Below are 12,250 nucleotides of genomic sequence, written 5' to 3'. Positions count from 1 at the left end.
TCCCCCCGTTTCCCCCCTTGTGTATATATGTGATGCATGTACATTTTTAGGTGTAATATTTTGATACATATTTTTAAATTGTATAATAATTTAAAATTTAAAAAAAATTTCCATTGCCTTGCTAGAATGTTGGTGTAGAAAATTCAGCAAGGTCAATACCCTTTTAGCATGTCACTCATGTACACCAACAGCCCAAATACCTGCTGTGATATGTTGTAGGAAAAATGAGCCCAGCTCTCTCAAACTCGAATGTGCACAGGAATCACCTGAGATTTTGTTAAAAGGCAGATTCTGATTCAATAGGTCTGATATGGGGACAAAATTCTCCCTTCCTAACAAGTTGCCGGCTGATGTGGATGCTGCTGGTCTGACAACCACAGTCTGAGTAGCAAGGGGCTAGATCAGCAGTGCCCAGTAGAAATACAACGCAAGCCACAGATATACGGTCCTGCGCCGTATAATGACATTTCAGTCAGTGATGGATTGCATATGTGATGGTGGTCTCATAAGATTAGTACCATAGAGCCTAGGTGTGTAGTATACTATAACATCTAGGTTTGTGTAAGTACACTCTATCATGTTCAGCCAATGACAGAATTGCTTAACGATGCATTTCTTAGAATGGATCCCTATCATCAAATGATGCATGACTGTAATTTAAATTTTTCTAGCAGCCACAGTTAAAAAGTAAAAAGAAGGGCCAGCCTGGTGGTGTAGTGGTTAAGTTCGCACATTCCACTTCAGCAGTCCAGGGTTTGCAGGTTCGGATCCCAGGTGCAGACCTAGCACCGCTCATCAAGTCACGCTGTGGCAGCATCCTGCATAAAATAGAGGAAGATTGGCACAGGTGTTAGCTCAGCGACAATCTCCCTCAAGCAGAAAGAAGAAGATTGGCAACAGATAGTAGCTCAGGGCCAATCTTTCTCACCAAAATAAATAAAGAAGTAAAAAGAAACAGGTGAAATTAATTTCACTAAAATATTTTATTTAACTCAATATATCCAAAATATTGTCATTTTAATATGAAGTAAATATAAAATTAATGATTTATTTTACATTCCTCTGTTCACACTAAGTCTTCAAAATCTGCTGTTTCAAGTGCTCAATAGCTACATATGGCTAATGGCTACCACAATGCACAGCGCAGGTCTAGCTGGTTTAAGATATTCGAGCTCCCCCGCTCTCCTAAGTTATCAAAGTACTGGGTTATGGTCCATCTTTTAATACCGTACCCAGCAGGCCACTGCCCTGGCAGCTGAGTATCAAAGAGATTTTGGCCAAAGTAGAAAGCCTCCAATGTTCATTTTTAACAAGACCCCCCCAGTGACTCATATGTGCCGTGAAATCTGAGAAGCTCCCGGCCTCACGGCTTTGGACCCAGGAATGGATGCTCTGTGTTACATGAGAGCCTTCCTTTCTGTCCTTGTGGGGGTCATGTTGGTTTTGTGCTGTTGTTCCAGGTCACCTCGCTCTAGGAGAACAGATTTTGCACTACCTTCAAGTTCTTTTATTGTTTTGTTCAGATCATCGCCTAGTTTGAATGGTTTCTTGAACCCTGCTGACCCAGACAAGGATTCTGCTACTTGTAGTTCACGCCTGCGTATTTTCTACAGAGGCCTTTTGAAGTGGCTGTTTGTCATGGCAACATTCAATCCTAGAAATGCATGCTGACTCCCCATGAAGAAAAGGGCTTGTTAGTCAGATAGATATTTAGCCACCTGAAATTTTGCAAAAAGACAGTTCTGTATACCCATTTCCTGGCTTTTGTCAACTCGTCACATTACAGGGAACATGGTGTGAGCTTAAGAATCTGGGCTTTGGGAACAGCTTGCCTGGGCTCAAATCCTTGCTCTTCTACTTGCCAGCTGTGTGACTTAGACACTTAGACACACAACTTGTCTCTCTGTGCCTCATTTTCTTCATCTGTAAAATGGAATAATACCAAAGTATCTTCTCTTAGGATTGTCATGAGGATTACATGGGTTATTACATGGAAAGTGCTTCATGCGCTGCCTTTCTCATTGAGAGTCCTGATGTGCGTTAGCTACTCACAAGGTCACAGAATTTTAGAACTGGAACTGGAACTTAGAAAGGGCTTCCCACCACCTCCGTTTTCAGATGAGGAGAATGAAGCCAAGAACTCACCTAAGACTACACAGCAGGCCAGGCCAGCCTCTGGCCTGAAACTCAGGCCTTCTGATTTCTCTTGTGGTGCTGCCCACCCCACCTCACGCCCTGAGCAAGGACAGTCCTGGGAAGATGGCTCAAATCAGTAAATCCCATAGCGTTTTTGTTTTCCATGGTTTGAATGCTTCAGTCTTGCTCCACTCTAAGACCCATGTTCTGAAACCTATGCTCATGAAGCGCATAAATGTAGTTCAATTGTTAGCCAATCTTTTAATGTTAGGGCCAAAGTCTTTTCATTAAGTATGGATCTGTTGGTTGGGGTTGATGTTGTTCTTTGTTTATACCCCACCCATAATGCATTGTCTCAGAATCCAGTTTGATTACTTTAAAGTAGAGCTGAGACTTTAAAGATGCTCCGTGGCCGTTGGAGTACAGAATCCTACAACTGTATGACTTCTTTCCCTAATCCTTCATTGTCTTGTTGAGACAATAAAGTTGAGAGTTTTAGAAAAAAATCTTACCAACTTACCTGTAAAGAAATCTTTCCAAAGTACTCAACTAGAGAAACAAACACCCTCTTTCTTTCCACAACTGTATTTCGTGGGTTCATGTAATTTTTTACTGCAACAGACATAAACAGGGTTGGAAACAAACATAGGTAACTCATGGTTAGCATATAAGTTGAGAACAAACGGGTACAATATTTTGGAAAATAGCTTATTAACTGTGGGAGTTTAGCATTCCCTGGGTGGTCAGAGTATTTTGGTTGTTTTATAAACATCTAACAAGTCTTGGTCTGACCAACGAGATGTAAGTTAAGAGGATCTCTAGTATAGAACTTGCTCAGGAGTATCTATCCTATGAGATTCTTGACTCTTTTCTTAATTCCTGGGCTCTTATAACACTTTGCAATCTGACCATTCTGAAAAACTCACTTAATCAAACATTTAATCCAGGCAAATGGGCCAACTTTCCTCTTCCTGTCCTCTCCATGGAGGACCACCTTTCACATGGAGGACCCTTTCCTGACCTTGAGCAAGCTCTTTTGCATTCTTTGTTCTTCCTCTTCCCAAAGGTGTTCTCAGATATTTTTTCTTCTTATTTCAAGTGGGTTTCTTAAGAGTCATTAAAATTTTGCCTGAAAACTGAGTTTCTCAGAGTTGAGGTTTCAAATAAATAAAAAATATTTTCCAGTACCTATGACTATGAAAATAGAATTGTGCTTTTTTTCAATAAGAGATGACACCAGTATAAAAGACATCTTTCTAGCTAGCTTATATTTCTTCAGCTGCCCCCTCTACTGAAAGAATAAATAGGCTTGCCTTGCCACTCTATGTATAAGATTTGAGCTCAGTTCCTTATGATTTTCTCCCTTACTAAATAAACGTCTGTTGCTATGGTAAACTTAAGTCCAAATCCAAACTTTTCACACTTCACCCATAGTCCTTTGAAGTTGCTGAGACCATGAACGTCGTGCTCGCATGTCCTGCATCAGCCTATTAACAAACATTCTTAATCTAGAATCTGGGTGCTTCTCACCACCATCATCACCTCAGCTGATCCAGGCCAATATCCTTTCTCTCCTAACTGCTTCTCTGCCTTGGCCTTGCCCCTTTTAGTCTATTCTCAAAATAGCAGCTGGAGGGATGTTTCTAAAATGTAGTTCAGATCGCATCCCTACACTGCTCAAAACCCTCCAAGGCTCACAAGGCCCTGCAAGAAGCAGGCCTCACTTTCCTTCCCCTTGCTGCCTTCATCTCCCTCTTTCCTCCTCTGTATTTCCTTCCAGCTTCTGGGACTTTGCATTTGCTGTTCCTTTTGCCTGGACCACGCTTTTCCCAGTGACACGCAGTGCTTCTCCCTTGAATTTCTCAATTCTCTGCTGGAATATTACCTTAGCTCCCCCTCTCACCACCTCTTAGCACTTCCTAACTCCTTATCCTGCTTTATTTTTCTTCATAGCACTGATCACTATTTACATACCGCATACTGTCTTCCTCCCTCCACATGAGGGTCAGGTCCTGCTTACTGCCATATCCCCAACACCGAGAATGGTCAGTGCCCAATGTCTAGTAAATGCTCAGTAAAGACCTATTTCATTGGGGTCTTTTTGTTGACTGAACCAATAAATTCTCACCTGGGTGATAAATGTGTATAACGCTTAATGCTGTACACTTCAAGTGTTTTACAGTTTAGCTCTAAGAAAAGTGAGGAGAATGATCTTTAGAAAAGACGACTGAGAAAGTGAGATTCAGTGACAGTCAAAAAGGTCTGGAATTCCATGTGTTATTTTTAGAGTCACTTTTCAGGATGTAATGGGCCTATTGCTAAGAATCCATGACAAGACTGGAGGTTTTAACCCTCTTGGCCTCTTTCCAATTTAGATCATTCTAGTCTGCTTACCTAAATCCTTCCTGTCCTGTTCCACTTAGAAAACTTAGCTTTCATTTCCTCTCCTTAAAAAACCCTTTGTTCAAAAGAACTGCTGAGAAACTGCTGGGACTTTTACCTTGAACCTGGTGTGCCTTTTGTAATAGGTGAGTCTCGTATGTGATGCAGCTGAAAACACCGATGAACGAAAGCAGCCCCATGAAGAAGGCATTTTCCTTTTTTTCCTAAACTGCAATAAAGCTCTTTTATTTTTCTAGATCATTCTCATCTCTTTGCCCACTGTTTGACCATAACCCATACAAATAATCCCAAGCATCATGAAACTTTCTTTAGCTAGAAAAGCAACTCAGTTTCTCTCATTTATTTTTTTCTCTCTTAAAACACAACCAGCTTGGGAGAAGTTGTCTCCGCGAGTTGAAGGGAGTTCACATGTCTTTCATTAAGTTACAGCTGGCGCTGCACAGCCAGCTTAATCAGAGTCACTGTACAGAAGACTAAAATGCAACCCTCGTTTAAAATCTCCACAAATAAGTCTGTTATTTTATACCAAGCTGAATTTTCCGTTGATTACAAAAATAAGCTGTTATTATGAGGTTCAAAATGCAAAGATTTGGATTGAGTTTAGGCAATTTCCAGACCGCTCATTATACTTTATGCAGGTTGTAAATATTTGGCAAACTCCATAAATTATGCTTTGTAATCAAGTCATCAAATAAGTGCGTGAATAAGTACTGTAGAAATTAAATTACAAAAATGTTGTGTTCTTTCTGTATACAAAAAAGATAAAGTCAGGTAGTTTATTACAGGTAATAAAATCGTATTTGAGTAAATTAGGTTAAATGTCAAAATCGCTTTGCTGAACTTGAAGTATGGTGAATGGAAAGCTCCCTGCAATTGGAGAAGAGATTTATTCTTTGTTTTGTTGAAAAAAAAAATCAAGTTGGCTATTTAGTCACTCCCTCCTACTGGCTTTGCTAACACCCTGCAGAGCCTCCCTTCCCTTGACTGGTTCACAGAGCTGCTCAAAGGGAGCAGACCAGAGGCCTCACCTGGGAGCTTCTTAAAATGCAAATTCTTGGGCCCTACCCCAGCCTAATGACTCTGAAGTTCTGGAGGTGGAGCCCAGTAATGTTTTAACTAGTCTCCCCAGTGATTCTATTGCTGGCTGAAGTACGAGTCCCTTTGATTTAGCATAAAAATACTCCAAAAAGCACGAGGATTTTGAACTCAAGCAGGTTTTTCTCCAGTTGATTGACTACAGCCTACAGGTAGAGCTGTAGACCCATCCATTCCTCTCAGCTAGCCATTGATCGGAATTCACCAAAGAACACAAAAGCACAGTTAAAATGAATTAGTTTCTATGACCCTAGAAATAAGTTTGTTTCTAAACACCCCTCTGTTAAAATGCTGTTTCTCAAAATGCAGTTTTAATCGTATTATATGTGCCAGGGCTTCTCAGAGTGTGGTCCCCAGACCAGCAGCTCCAGCAGTACCTGGGAACTTACTCGAGCAGCAGATTCTCAGACCCTGTGTTATAACCAGCCCTCCAGGTGATTCTGATGCACTCTGAAGTTTGAGAGCCACTGCCCTGCAGAAAAGCTCAGTAATGAGCATTTCTATCCTGCTTCTCTAGCAGAAGCCTTGAGGAGCTGCCATTAACTCCCTGGTCTGCTGCCAGGCTCACCTGTGCTTTGATGAAGGCTCTTCACCACATTGCCCTCTCAGTTTTTTGAGCTTCAGGTCTGGGATAGTGTATGTGTGTGCATTATTTTTTTTTCATGTTTCCAAGACTGAAAATGGCATATTCTTGTTTTGTTTTTTTCTTTAAACCATTCTGAATTTGTGGGAAGCAAATCAGTGATGGGCACTGAAAAGCTTTCTTAAGGACAGAGCTGTGAATCAGGGCAGATGTGCGGGTGCGCATCCATAAGCTTTACATGCCCCATCCCACCTAGGTGTTTTCTTCTTGCCAAACAAACATAATGTGGTTCATTTGTTTTATTGCTGGGTTGGGTTTAGGGAGCATCAAGCTCTCCGCTTTAGGAGGGCTGTGTGCATCAGTGACTCTGTGGAGTGGATGACACTTGTCTCCTTGGGCCTCCCATGACCACCTTTCATCTCGCTTGCTCCTTCTTCCTTGATTCCTTGGTTCTCATCCTGCTCTTGCAAGACCGTTTATCCCAGAATCCAGCACTCCGTGTCTCATCCATGGTGGCACTCTTGGAACTCTGAAATTACTTATCTCTGTATTACCAAAAGCTGTAGTCCCTTTAGGCCAGGAGTTGTGAGCTCAGATGCCTACAGGAGCCAGGGAGATGATGTGAATAGTGACAAAGTGCCAGATGAAGAAAAATAGGGGATGGTGTGGACTTTAGTGAATTGGAGTGTACATCCACCATCTGGGGGGCGGCAGCAACTTACTTCCAGCCAGTTTTCCAGCTCTCAGAACATGAGCCTGAGGTTGCGAGACGGTTGTTGTTGGTGGTGTTTTTCCGCAAAATACTAGACATCTAGATTTTTTACATGAAATCTCCTGATGTTAAAATGTTGACAAATATATTCATTTTCTTAAATACTGTGTGCGCCAAATGACAAACATGTCTCAGATCATTTAGGACCTTAGCTCTAGACATCAGCCAGCAGGTAGCATGAATATACTTCACTAAAGTGAATGCTAGTATTTACTTAATGTGTCCACCTCATTGACATTTTCAATGAAGATGCCATTTTTTCCTTTTTTCCTTCCTTTATTCAGCTCTTCATCCAAGAATTATTTTTTGATGAATTCTAAACTTGGACAAATATTTTTTACTCTATGGGCCTTTTTATCCTCATTTCTAAAAGAAGGGAGTTGTACCAAGTGACCCTTGAAGTCACTTTCTCTTATAAGACTTAAGAAATCTCTTTGCAAAAAAAGTATACCAGCCCCCAAGGAGGGTACAGGTTTGTTGCTTTGACAGGACACGTGTATATACATAGAAGTCCCTAGATTAGCCTAATATCGTCATCCCTAAGGCCATGAAACTGCTAGGATAGGAGGCTCTGTGGTTGGAGTGGGAAAGGGAGAGAGTATTTCCAGAAAGGAAATGAGGCATTGTTCCCAGAAGAGAGAGGGCCTGCTGGTCACTTACAGTGATGTCCATAGAGGACAGTGTACTAGAAGAGAGAAGGCTGTGCAGATGGGAGTTAGGACATGAAGAGAGATTCAGAAGCAGATGAGTGTCGGCCCCCTGCAATGTTGGGTCTAGTGAGAAGACTGGAGTGCATACGTTTTATTGGGAATTGGAAACAGGCTAAGACTGGGGCCTCCTTTGAGTGCCAAGCTGAGATGCTTGTGGAATCTCTCCTGGAGATTCTAGGGAGGTGATGGAAGGTCACGACTCAAGTTGTAGGAGAGGTGTGACATGATCTTTACATTATAAGAAGACCCATATATGGTAATAACATGTGGCTGACGGCACTGCTACTCAAAGTATGGTCTGGACCAGCAGCATCATCCTCGCCTGAGAGATTGTTAGAGATGCAGAATCTCAGGCCCCACCCCAGACCTGCTGAATCAGAGTCTGCATTTGAACAAGGTCCCTGGGTACTTCCTTTGCACATTAAAGTTAGGGAAGTACTGAGATAGAATACAGGAAAATCAGTTCTCGGCTTTCGCCAGTCTGGAGGAGGAAGCCCTGAGAAACATTTGAATGTGGAATCAAGAGGGTTTGTTCCTGGGTGAGGTTAGAGGAGAAGCTAAGGTAGAGACCAGATTTTAAGTCTGATTAACTGGGAGTATGTTGATACAGTTGCCAGAAATTGAGGGCCTGGTTACTTTGGGGTGGACAGGGGAAGGGACAGTGAATTTGTGTAAATTATGTTCTCTGAAGAATGTGCATGTCATGGGACCTGCTGTGGATCATGCCATGCGAAGGAGACCACATGCTGTTTGGAGACCCGGGGGGGCTTGTCTGCAGGGCCAGCGCTGGCCTCCATGTTCCTGTGTTCTTCATCTCTAGCCCCTTGACATTCTGAAAACAGCTATCTTATCTTTGTTTTTTTTTTTGACATCTTCTACTTTCTCAAGTAGTCAAAAGTGGATTTTTACTGTCATTTCTCTTTGCTCTGGACTTACTTAAAAGGGAAACTTCTTGTCAAAATGCATGTTCAAGAACCTGGATACTGAAGCTAGAGAAGGTTTTGCTGTTGTTTCCTGGGCGTTTTGTCACTGCATCCGTGAGGTTTCCTTCGAGTAGTGGGAGGAGCAAAGTGAACAAGAAGCTTGAGCTGTGGCCCAGCACCCTGGTCTGCAACAGCGCTAGCCCACTGGCCAAGTCATTGTCTACGTTCGTATGAACCGTCCATATGTTCATACTGTTTACTGGTGTTTCCAGAAGGCAAAAGGAGTATTGCTCGTGGTAGAGCACGTGCTTCCACTAGATTCTAATAGAAAGTATGGAAGAGTAAAAAGAGGAAGATGAAACTTCCTGGAGAGTATTCCCCCTCCTTCTGTCTTTTTTGTTTAATTGAAGTGAAATTCACATGACATAAAACTAACCATTGTAAGTTGAACAATTCATTGCCTTTTAGTAGAACACAGTGTTGTGCAACCAGTACCTCTTGCTAGTTCTACATGGCATCCTCCCAGAGGGAACCATGCCCATTGAGCAGTTGCTCCCCTTTCCACCCCCCAGCTCCCTACAATACCTCCCGCCATGCTAATGTGTCTTTTTTCTTTTTAAAGATTGGCACCTGAGCTAACATCTATTGCCGATCTTCTTTATTGTTTTGTTTCGTTTTTCTTCCTCTTCTCCCTAATGCCCCCCAGTACGTATTTGTATATTCTGGGTGTAGGCCCTTCTGGTTGTCCTATGTGGGACGCCGCCTCAGCATGGCCTGATGAGCGGTGCCATGTCCGTGCCCAGGATCCGAACCAGCTAAACCCTGGGCCGCCGCAGCGGAGAGCATGACTTAACCACTGGGCCATGGGGCCGGCCCCAACTAATACGTGTTTTTAATGCACATACAATTTTCTTCTATACACAGTTGGGCTCCTACTGTCTATCGAGTTCAACATAGTGTATTTTATCACTTAAAATTTTTATCGTGTGTATTTTCTTGGTCTTTAAAACTTTTTCTTGGGCTTCCGTGTGATCATATGTCCCCATGATCTTTGAGGTGTGTTTTCTTGGTGTTATCAGCTCTTACTGCTTTAGAAACCTTCCAGCCTCCTGGGCACTTCCATTCAGAATGCTGCAGCGCGTTCCTCACTCAGGGCGTTTTCATTGGTGGCGCCGTTGCGCGTCTCCCTCTCTCTCCATTGTGCTTCGTGAACCTGACAGGTTTCCTAAGAAGAGACTCTGTGCTCTAGGCCCAGCCCGGAGCAGCTCAGTTTGCCCTAATTGCAAATGTTATCAAATGACTCCACTAAGGGAGTGCAAAATGAATTACTCTAATTGCACCAGAAGCATAATATGAAGTTTGGATCTCACCTTTTGGCCCCTGGGAGAGAAAAATATCGCTAGCTTTAAATTGCTTCTCCAATTACCACGTAGCTCCAGTTTTTACTGCCAGCAAAAATTGCCATTGTGAGTATAATGTAGGCGTAACATGGGTCTACACACATTTGTGTGTTTTCTAATCTTTGGGGTATAATTAAAAGAAGGGATGGGGCCAGCCCAGTGGCGTAGTGGTTACGTTCATGCCCTCCACTTCAGTGGCCTGGGTTCGTGGGTTCAGGTTCTAGGCAGGAACCTACACACAGCTTATGAGGCCATGCTGTGATGGCGTCCCACATACAAAATAGAGGGAGATTGGCACAGATGTTAGCTCATGACTTCTTCCCCAAGCAAAAAGAGGAGGATTGGCAACAGATGTTAGCTCAGGGCCAATCTTCCTCACCAAAAAGAAAAAAAAGATGGGATGCACAAGAAAGTGAATAGGACACCTTGCCTGACATGAGACTGTGTTGCCTCTGAGCACTATGATCTGGAGCAAATAATTTAATAATCATAATCAGGGGCTGCCAGAGTGCCCTCCATTTGATGTTATATGGCCTGTAAGCTAAGAATGGCTTTTATGTTTTTTTTTTTAAAGATTGGCACCTGAGCTAACAACTGTGGCCAGTCTTTTTTTTCCCTCTTTTTTTTTTTTTTTCTGCTTTATCTCCCCAAATGCCCCCTGGTACATAGTTGTATATCTTAGTTGCAGGTCCTTCTAGCTGTGGCATATGGGACGCCACCTCAACGTGGCCTGATGAGCGGTGCCATGTCCACGCCCAGGATCTGAACCATTGAAATCCTAGGCTGCAGCAGTCGAGTGTGCGAACTTAACCAATAGGCCATGGGGCTGGCCCAGCTTTTACATTTTTAAAGAGGTGTTTAAAAAAACCCAAAACATAAAAACTATACAACAGAGAACCACACATAGCCCCTAAAGCCTCAAATATTTATTACCTGACCCTTTACAGAAAAAGTAGTTTACCGACCCCTAATAATTATAAGAGCAGCAGCAGCAAAATTTTTTAGTTTATATTGAGTACCAGACACTGTTCAAAGTGTTTCACATGTGTGATCTCATTTAATTCTCACAACAATCCTATGGGATGGGTATGATTATCATCCTCATTTTACAGAGGAAGAAATAGGCCCAGAGAGGTTGAGTAACTTGCCCAAGGTTGCATAGCCAGTAAGTGGCAGAACTGGTGCTTTGAACCCAGGTGGTGGATCCAGCCCAGATCCTGCATTCTCCCAGTGCTGCAGCTCACAAGGTGCGGAAAGCCCTTCTACCTGTAATATCGTATGATTTTACTATACTTTTTTTCTTGTTTGTAAAGATTTTATTTTTCCTTCTTCTCCCAAAGCCCCCTGGTACCTAGTTGTGTATTTTTAGTTGTGGGTCCTTCTAGTCGTGGTATGTGGGATGCCGCTTCAGCCTGGCCTGATGAGCAGTGCCTTGTCCGCACCCAGGGTTCAAACTGGCGAAACCCTGGGCTGCCAAAGTGGAGCGCGCGAACTTAACCACTCGGCCATGGGGCCGGCCCCATTACTATGCTTTTTAGTAAACTTTAATGTTGTTATCTGTGTGAGATGTAGTATGGAGCAGCGCTTCCCAAATTGGTGGTGCACAAAATGGAGTCCTCAAAAAAGTCCACATGTAAAGGGTTCTCTAGTCAAATAAGCATTGGTGGGCTTCTTGACTGGAGCCCTCTCAGAAGTGTTACTGTGCTCATGTGAATCTCAGCAAGGAAGGGGTGAATTCAGCTCTTTCCCAAATTTTTATTTATTTATTTATACCTACTGAAGGGACACAAATTAAAATCTTTCAGAACTACTATACGGGAAAAAGTCAATAAATGATATCAGAAAGGCATTATTCATCCCAGTATTTTCCCAGAAATAGCAAAACAATGGAATCTAGACATTCATTTACTCATCTCCACCATAAATATTCTTTTTATTGTCTTTATTTTCCTGCTGCCACATTTCCTCCCTCTCTCCCATTTTTGGGGGGCATGAGAACATGGGGAGACTTTTCCAGAAAGGATAGGAAGTTAGAGAATGAAACTCAAACTCACTGATTTAGATTCTTTTTAGTCCCTCTTGTATTAGAAAGTCCTATTTCGTTTATAAGGTTACCTTGTAGATTTGATCTGCCTGAGCTTAAAATAAGATGAGGCTGCTGAGGCAAGTGTTAGCCAGAGGCCCCTGGACTGGTTGTATTTATCATGGAGCCTCAGCGGGGAGCATTT

The 12,250-nt window shown here is 42.6% G+C and overlaps 1 protein-coding gene across 17 annotated transcripts in view; it reads left to right on the top strand.

The window, feature by feature from the left end:
* The window catches only part of PLCB4 (phospholipase C beta 4), a 388,953-nt gene that overhangs the window by 263,998 nt on the left and 112,705 nt on the right, over nucleotides 1-12,250 (top strand). The gene's annotated exons all lie outside the window — the stretch shown is intronic.

This window comes from Equus przewalskii, chromosome 21 (genome assembly GCF_037783145.1).
Source record: "Equus przewalskii isolate Varuska chromosome 21, EquPr2, whole genome shotgun sequence".
Lineage (NCBI taxonomy): Eukaryota > Metazoa > Chordata > Mammalia > Perissodactyla > Equidae > Equus > Equus przewalskii.
Note: the sequence above shows the minus strand (reverse complement) of the source record. Positions and strands in the feature narration are given on the sequence as shown.